The sequence below is a fragment of the Dipodomys merriami genome, unplaced genomic scaffold, assembly GCF_024711535.1.
Source record: "Dipodomys merriami isolate MVZ:Mamm:240054 unplaced genomic scaffold, mDipMer1.0.p SCAF_30, whole genome shotgun sequence".
Taxonomy (NCBI): Eukaryota; Metazoa; Chordata; class Mammalia; order Rodentia; family Heteromyidae; genus Dipodomys; species Dipodomys merriami.
This window is the reverse complement of record NW_027204493.1, coordinates 14,559,464-14,566,957: the sequence shown is the minus strand read 5'-3', so window position 1 is coordinate 14,566,957 and position 7,494 is coordinate 14,559,464. Positions and strand designations below refer to the sequence as shown.

The 7,494-nt window shown below is 41.4% G+C and overlaps 1 pseudogene; it reads left to right on the top strand.

The window, feature by feature from the left end:
* Window positions 1–1,153: 1,153 nt before the first annotated feature.
* LOC138840693 (tRNA selenocysteine 1-associated protein 1 pseudogene) lies at window positions 1,154–1,631 on the top strand (annotated as a pseudogene).
* The last annotated feature ends 5,863 nt before the right edge of the window (window positions 1,632–7,494 follow it).

Sequence of the window (7,494 nt, the reverse complement as noted above, 5' to 3'; positions counted from 1 at the left end):
AATTGCCATGCACTTCAATCATTTGTTATCCTTTGTCCTAGAACAACATATTTTCCTCTTTGTGGCATTTGAATTGACTCTTCTTTCCTTTCCAGATTTTGGCATTTGACAAGGTTTTATGTCATGAAGTGACTTTATTTATGCATGCTGCAACCCTTGCCACAAAGCCTTGGGGCTTTAAAACACAATTAGAAACACAACTGCAAAGAACTGGAAGCAATTCAGTAATTTTCCATCAATGAAACAGTTTCCCTTAGCAAAGCTCCTTGTGAAGTGATAGTACACTTCGGTGGTTCAAATGCCATAAATCTCGTCTTTCTCCTTTTGCAGCAGAAAATCCCACCTCACCTACTGTGGTCTGGGTTATTATCTTTGTTGCCCCCCCTCCCCATCCCTCTTTTGTCTGGAAAGAAAAAGTCAGCAGGGGCTGTGGGTGCCCAGGAAACAGGCCTGGCAAGAACATCCTAAGGAGGACCCCGTATGGATTGTGATCTATGGACTTTAAATTCTGTTGCAATCTGTTGCAAAAGTCATCCTGGCATATGAAAATCTGTCTGCAAGAGTGGACCAGAAAAGGAGGAGCTGGAGTCCACATTTTTGCATTAGATGGTCATCATTTCTGAGAACAACTAAGCTGCGAGCTCTTCTGAGAAATAAGCTGATGTCACAGGGATGAAGGACAAAACTGCCTCTGGACTCTTATCTCCTGCAACCTGCCGATTGAATCTCTTGCTTGTGTAAAATGGGCTCTGATTTGGAGTCACAGGCATCAAATGGAGAAGTTGTGCCTAGCAGCAAGTGTCCTCTGGTTAGTGGAACTACAGGGTCAGCTGTCTGAGTGATTAATACAGTGGTAATAAAAATCCCCAGCAAAAGCAATTTATGTATCTATCCCTGAACACTCCCAACCCCATCATTTGGTCTTAGATAGCTGGATCCAACGCACTGCACTTTTGGCATTCTGAACTTCATTATTGAAGACTAGAATATAAATTGAAGCTGATCATTTAATTCAATCCTCTAACAGCCGGTACAGTAGGCATTGCTATCTTTGACAGACTAGGCAAAACGGTTTAAACTGAATTATGCCACTTATGGGAAACAACCAGATAACAGCCCCAAGTACTCCCTTTTTGTGGGGAACCAGACCCCAGAGGTGGATGACAGAATGCTGTATGAATTCTTCATCAAATTCCACCCCTCCTGCAGGGGAGGCAAGGTGGTTTTGGACCAGACTGGCATGTTTAAGAGCCGTGTAAATCCAGTGGAGTGTAGTCAGATGTACAGTTACAGCTACAACCAGTATTACCAGCAGTACCAGACTACTATGCCCAGTGAGGCTATGACCAGAACACAGGCAGTTACAGCTACAGCTACCCCAGTATGGCTATACCCAGAGCACCATGCAGACATATGAAGAAGTTAGAGATGTTGCATTGGAAGATCCCATGCCACAACTAGACGTGACAGAGGCCAACAAAGAATTCATGGAGCAGAGTGAGGAGCTGTATGATGCACCTATGGACTGTCACTGGCAGCCCTTGGACACTATCCTCAGGGATCCCTGCTCTGTTGTAGCTGGGACAGAGGACAAAGAAGGATGGACTATTAGCAATTGGACACCTTTTTAAACTGTCCACTTTTACTTTTGAAATGATTTGTAAAATTTAAATAAACTATTTCCTGAGGGGGAAAAAATTGAAGCTGAGAGGAGGAGGAAGAGGAGGAAGAGGAGGAGGAAGAGGGGAAGGAAGAGGAAGAGGAGGAGGATCTCTGGCGGAGGGGGGAGGGTGGGAAAATAAATCTAGAAGTAGAGCTGTGGCCCAAGTTGTAGAGGAGTGGCCTTGAGTACAAAAAGTTCAGGGACAGTGCCCAGGCTCAAGCTCCCAAGACCAGCATATATGTGTGTGTGTGTGTGTGTATACACACACACATATATATATGTATATATATATATGTTACATATTATCTTCATATAAAACTTCTGTGTCTTACATATTATATATACTTGTTTGATTTTTTAATCAAGTGATTTATACTATACATTCTTTCCTGTGATTTTTCTCCAAACAATAATATATTCAGACCAATGTCTATGGCTCACTCTCATAATCTTAGGTATTCAGGAGCTGAGAGCTGGAGGAGTGTAGTTTGAGGATAACCCATTCAAAAGTTTAGTGAAATACATCTAAACCAATAAAAAGGTGCCTGTCAGTTCAGACTTGCAGTAGGCAACAACAACAAAAAAATAGTTGAGTGCCTGTGGCTCATGCCTGTGATCTCAGCTACTCAGGATACTGAGATCTGAGGATCTGAGGATCCCACCCGCCAGGGCAGAAAAGTCCGTGTGAGACTCTAATCTCAAATTAACCACTCAAAAACTGGAAGTGGAGCTCTGTGCGTCCACTGAGGTAGAGCACGAGCCTTTAGCAAAAAGAACTCAGAGGCAGTGCCCAGGTCCTGAGTTCAAGCCCCACAACCAACAACAACAAAAATAAGTGTGTGAATCTCATTAGAAAACTACAGTTAATCTAGGAAACCACAATGTTTTCTGATCAATATTTGCTTATCTGTTATCTCATCCCCTTATTTATGTAGACAGTGTCTGTGCAGGTGTGTTTGATGACAGTGCCAGATATTTTCATGTCCCCTCCTCAAACAATGTTAGTTAAAACACAGACTAATGATCCATTTTACATGCATCTTTCCAAGCTGAGTTAACTTAGATCAAAAACCTGCTTCCTTAGACCCACTGAATGTACTGGACTCTGGAAATCTGGAAGCTTTTATTAATTTGCTTCATTTATTTGCATTGTCCAGAATCCATGACTGTCAAAAATGAAAAGTGGCACTCTTTTTTAAAAAAAAATTGCATGTAGAAACCTAATAGGTAAAACATTCAAGAAAAATTTGCCAGGGGCTGGGAAGGTGGCTCAGTGGTAGAGTTCTTGCCTTGCATGCCTGAGGCCCTGGGTTCGATTCCTCAGCACCACATAAGCAAAAAAAAAAGCTGAAGTGGCTCTGTGGCTCAAGTGGTAGAGCACTAGATTTGAGCTGAAGAGTCCAGGCCCATAGTTCAGGCCCCATGACCGCCCCCCCCCCAAAAAAAAGAAAAATTTGCCCTGCTCTGAGGTTGGTCTGAGTTCACAACCCACCTCTTCAGTTCCTTCCTGTCCTACTTTGGTCTTTGAGGACCGCCCCCAAGACTGCAGTCAGGTCTAAAGAAACCACAAATGAAACAGTTTCAGATGAGATGTTCCTAAGGAAAGAAACCAAATATATAAGCAGTGAATTCTTTTTATTTTATTTTATTTTATTTGTGAACATACTGTACAGAGGGGTTACAATTACATGGGCAGGATAATGCATACATTTCTTACCAAGCATTGCAGCCTCCTCCTTTGTTTACCCTTCACCTCCCTTCCCAGCCTCCCCCAATCCTTCCCCTCTCCCCACCGACATTGTAAAGCTCGTTTTTAACATGACAATTTGTACTTCTCATTGTTGCAACAGGTCCACCTGAATCATAAGTAGTGAATTCTGTCTTCTACAGATATATGCTTCTGAATGCTTGCTGCCTTTTAAACTAAATGAAATACAGACAATTATGGTTAGTCTATAATAGCCAATGTCATCACCAACCCAAATCAGATTATAAAGAAAGTTTTCTCTTTTAATGACAAGTTTCACTTGACTTAAGCCAAATAATTCATTTGCCATATGACTAGATAAGCAGCACATAAATAAGAATGATACTAAAATCAATCCAACATTCTGAATTTAGCAATCATAGAAATACAAAGCTCTTCTTTTTACATATTAAACTCAGTATGCTTGTTTCAAAACTACTCCTACTCTACAATCTACCAAGTGTGTAAATACAAGACATTTAAGAAATATGACAGGCCTGCATCAGTCTTGGCTTATTGGTTCTCAGGTCTATACTTCAAGTATTTCTCCTATTCAGCAGGGGACCTGACCCCTGAAGACTATTTTCTAGGTTCCTTCCAGCTGGGATCTGCCCAGAAGTACTGACATCTATTGCAGGGCAGGAACAGCCAGAGTGTTTCTCTTTCTTCTCAGAGTCACTTCCTGTCCACAATGGTGTGTCCATTGGGTTTCAGTTTCCACCAGACAGCCCAGGATGGTTCTTGTTCCCATTAGCTAACCATAGCCTCTGGACTGTAATCATGTCATCTTTTCCTTCTATCGCTCCAGACTAGAGGTAGAAGTGCCTTCCTGCTGCTATTGAGCTCCTGCTATTGCTATCTGCTCTCTAGCATGCTTTCACGTCACCTGTTGGTTTTTTGGCTACTCCTTCCTCCATGTCATTGAATTTCCTCTGATCTAAATACTCAGAAGAGTTTTTTCCCCCCTTGTTGAACAGTGCATCAAAATCAACACCAAAAAAGAGTGGGTATTTTAAAATCAACACCAAAAAAGAGTGGGTATTTAGTGGTACCAGGCTAGGCTTTGCTGTAGCTAAGTACACAGACTCACACAGGTTTTGCTAGAGAATACAAAGGGATTCATTGCCAGAATACATATATAATAAAAAGTGGAAAGCATTTGGAACTAGAGACACCCTACTCACCATCTATTTTGCTCCCCCTTCTTTCACAGCCTGTATTGCTTTTCTTTTTCTTTTTTTTTAAATCTCTTTCAAATTCCCTAAGCAAGGAGGACCATTTCTTTTTTTCTTTTTCTTCTTTTTTCTTTTCCTTCCTTCCTTCCTTCCAGTCCTGAGGTTTAAACTCAGGGCCTCAGCACTGTCCCTGAGCCTCTCTATGCTCAAGGCTAGTGTTCTACCACTTGAGTGAGTGTGCCATTCTGGCCTTTTCTGTTTATTTGGTACTGAGGAATGGATCCCAGGGCTTCATGCATGCTAGGCAAACATTCTACCCCTAAGCCACATTCTCAGCCAAGAAGGATCATTTTGTTGGTTATCTATACACTGTTTGGTTTAATTATCTATGGCCACCAGAGCAATGAAATTCATTTCTCCTCCAAGCTTATGGTATTGATATATATATATATATATATATATGAATATATGTATACTCATATATGTATATGTACACATATATATGCATATATACATGTACATATATATATTCTTTTCCTGAGCAAAGTTATTTCAATCTCTTTCCTTTCCTTCTTCTTTGTGTTTGAACTCTGGATGTCAAACTTGCTAGGTAGTTGCTTTACCTTTTTTGTTTTAGTAATGATTCCAATAGGGTCTTGCTTTAAATCTTCCTACTTATGGCTTCTGTTGTAGCTGGGACCACAGACATGTGCCATTATGTTAGTTTAGATAGGAGTGGTTGAATCTCACACCACAATCCTCCTGATCTGTGCCTCTCAAATTAGTCAGATTTACAGGCATGAACCACCTAGTCCAACTTATTTTTAGTTTTCTGAGAAACCTTCATACTGTAAAAGGGTTCCCCTCTCAGATCCTCGATAGCATTTTAACAATCATCTTTTTTGCTTTCATAGAAAAAGGGGCAAGAGAATTCTTTAGGGTTTTTTTTCCTTCCTTCCTTCCTTCCTTCCTTCCTTTCCTTCCTTCTTTCCTTCCTTCCGTTTTCTTTCTCTTTCCTTTTTTCTTCTTTCCTTCTTGAATCTCTTCTATTTATTTGTTTGTTTACAGGAACTCACTTTGTAGCCCAGGCTAGCCACAAACACCCAAACCTCTTGCTCCTAGCTTCTGTTAACTCACCCTCTGCTACTTTACTTGCTTCTGTAACTCACTCTTCATTTAGTAATTTCTGATTCCTGTTTCTCCCACCCTGACATGGTCAAATCAGGGTTTTGTTTTTGTTTTTGTTTGTCAGTCATGGGGCTTGAACTCTAGGCCTGAGCATTGTCCCTCAGCTCTTCAGCTCAAGGCTAGCACTCTACCACTAGAGCCACAGCACCACTTCCGGTTTTCTGGGTGTTTTATTGGAGATAAGTGTCTCAGGAACTTTCCTGACTGGGCTGGCTTTGAACCGAGATCCTCAGATCTCAGCCTCCTGAGTAGCTAGGATTACAGACATGAGCCACTGGCACCCGGCTCAAATCAGGTTTTGAGTTCTGATTCTGCCTATTATTTTGCTTTGTGACCTTGAATCAGCAAGCTGATTAATGGCTTCACCTTAAGAGTTCTTGCACAAAGTCAGTACTTCATTTATTGTTTTTCCTTCTTTAAGTAACTCCCAACTTTTGTAGGCTTCATGTTTTTCAGCTATCTAGATCACTAAATGTGAACACATCTTAGGAAATCAATGCTATACACTGATCTAATCATTGTTTCTTAAGTCCTTACTATGGATGAGGCATTGTTTTAATTTTATGTTCTGTCAGCCTCTTAAAATTGACTAAAAATAATTCTTGCTTTCACTGAATTTCTACCCTATATTCCCTGGAAAAGACCAGTGTTTACTCTAGCATGGCTATATGTAATACAACATAAAGCATATCAAGCACTGGAAGGAAAAAGCCATTTAATATGAATGGTAAGCTGCTTTAAGAAAACTCAAATATGGGGCTGGGAAGTTGGCTCAGTGGTAGAGCGCTTGCCTTGCATGCCTGAGGCCCTGGGTTCGATTCCTCAGCACCACATAAGCAAAAAGAAAAAAGCCGGAAGTGGTGCTGTGGCTCAAGTGGTAGAGCACTGGCCTTGAGCTGAAGAGCTGAGGGACAGTGCTCAGGCCCAGAGTTCAGGCCCCACAACCGGACCAAAAAAAAAAAAAAAAAAGAAAACTCAAATATACAAGATTTTCTTTTATGTCCTGGGTCATTATTGGAACTTGAGCTCAGAGCCTCACATTCTTGCTTGGCTTTCTTGCTCATGGCTTGGGCTCTACCACTTGACCAGGCTTCCATCCTGGATTTTTGCTCATTATTTTATTTTATTTTATTTTGTCGGCCGTGGGGCTTGAACTCTGGGCCTGGGCGCTGTCCCTCAGCTCTTCAGCTCAAGGAGAGCACTCTACCACTTGAGCTACAGCGCCACTTCCGGTATTCTGGTGGTTTATTGGAGATAGGAGTCTCAGGGTCTCTCTTGTCCCGGCTGGCTTTGAACGGTGATCCTCAGATCTCAGCCTCCTGAGTAGCTAGGATTACAGGCGTGAGCCACCAGCGCCCGGCTTTTGCTCATTATTTTAGAGATGGGAATCTTGTGTGCTTTTTTTGCTTGTGCTGGCTTTGAACTCTAAACCTCCATATCTTAAGAGTCCGGACTAGCCAGTATTACAGATGAGAGCCTCTATTATCTGGCTTCAAGATTTTTAAAGAAGAAAGGCATATATGAAATCTTAAAGGTTATAGATAACTTATAGGCAAATAAGATTGTTAAATAATTTGTGAGCAGCTTAGAGAACAGAAGTGGTGACCACCAGGGCCAAGTGTGAATTTGCTAGGAACAAGTCATGTCAAAGTAACCAATTTCTTTGGTAGATTAAGGAACTGGGGTTGAGTAGGTGTGGGGAACGTAATGGGTATTTGCTA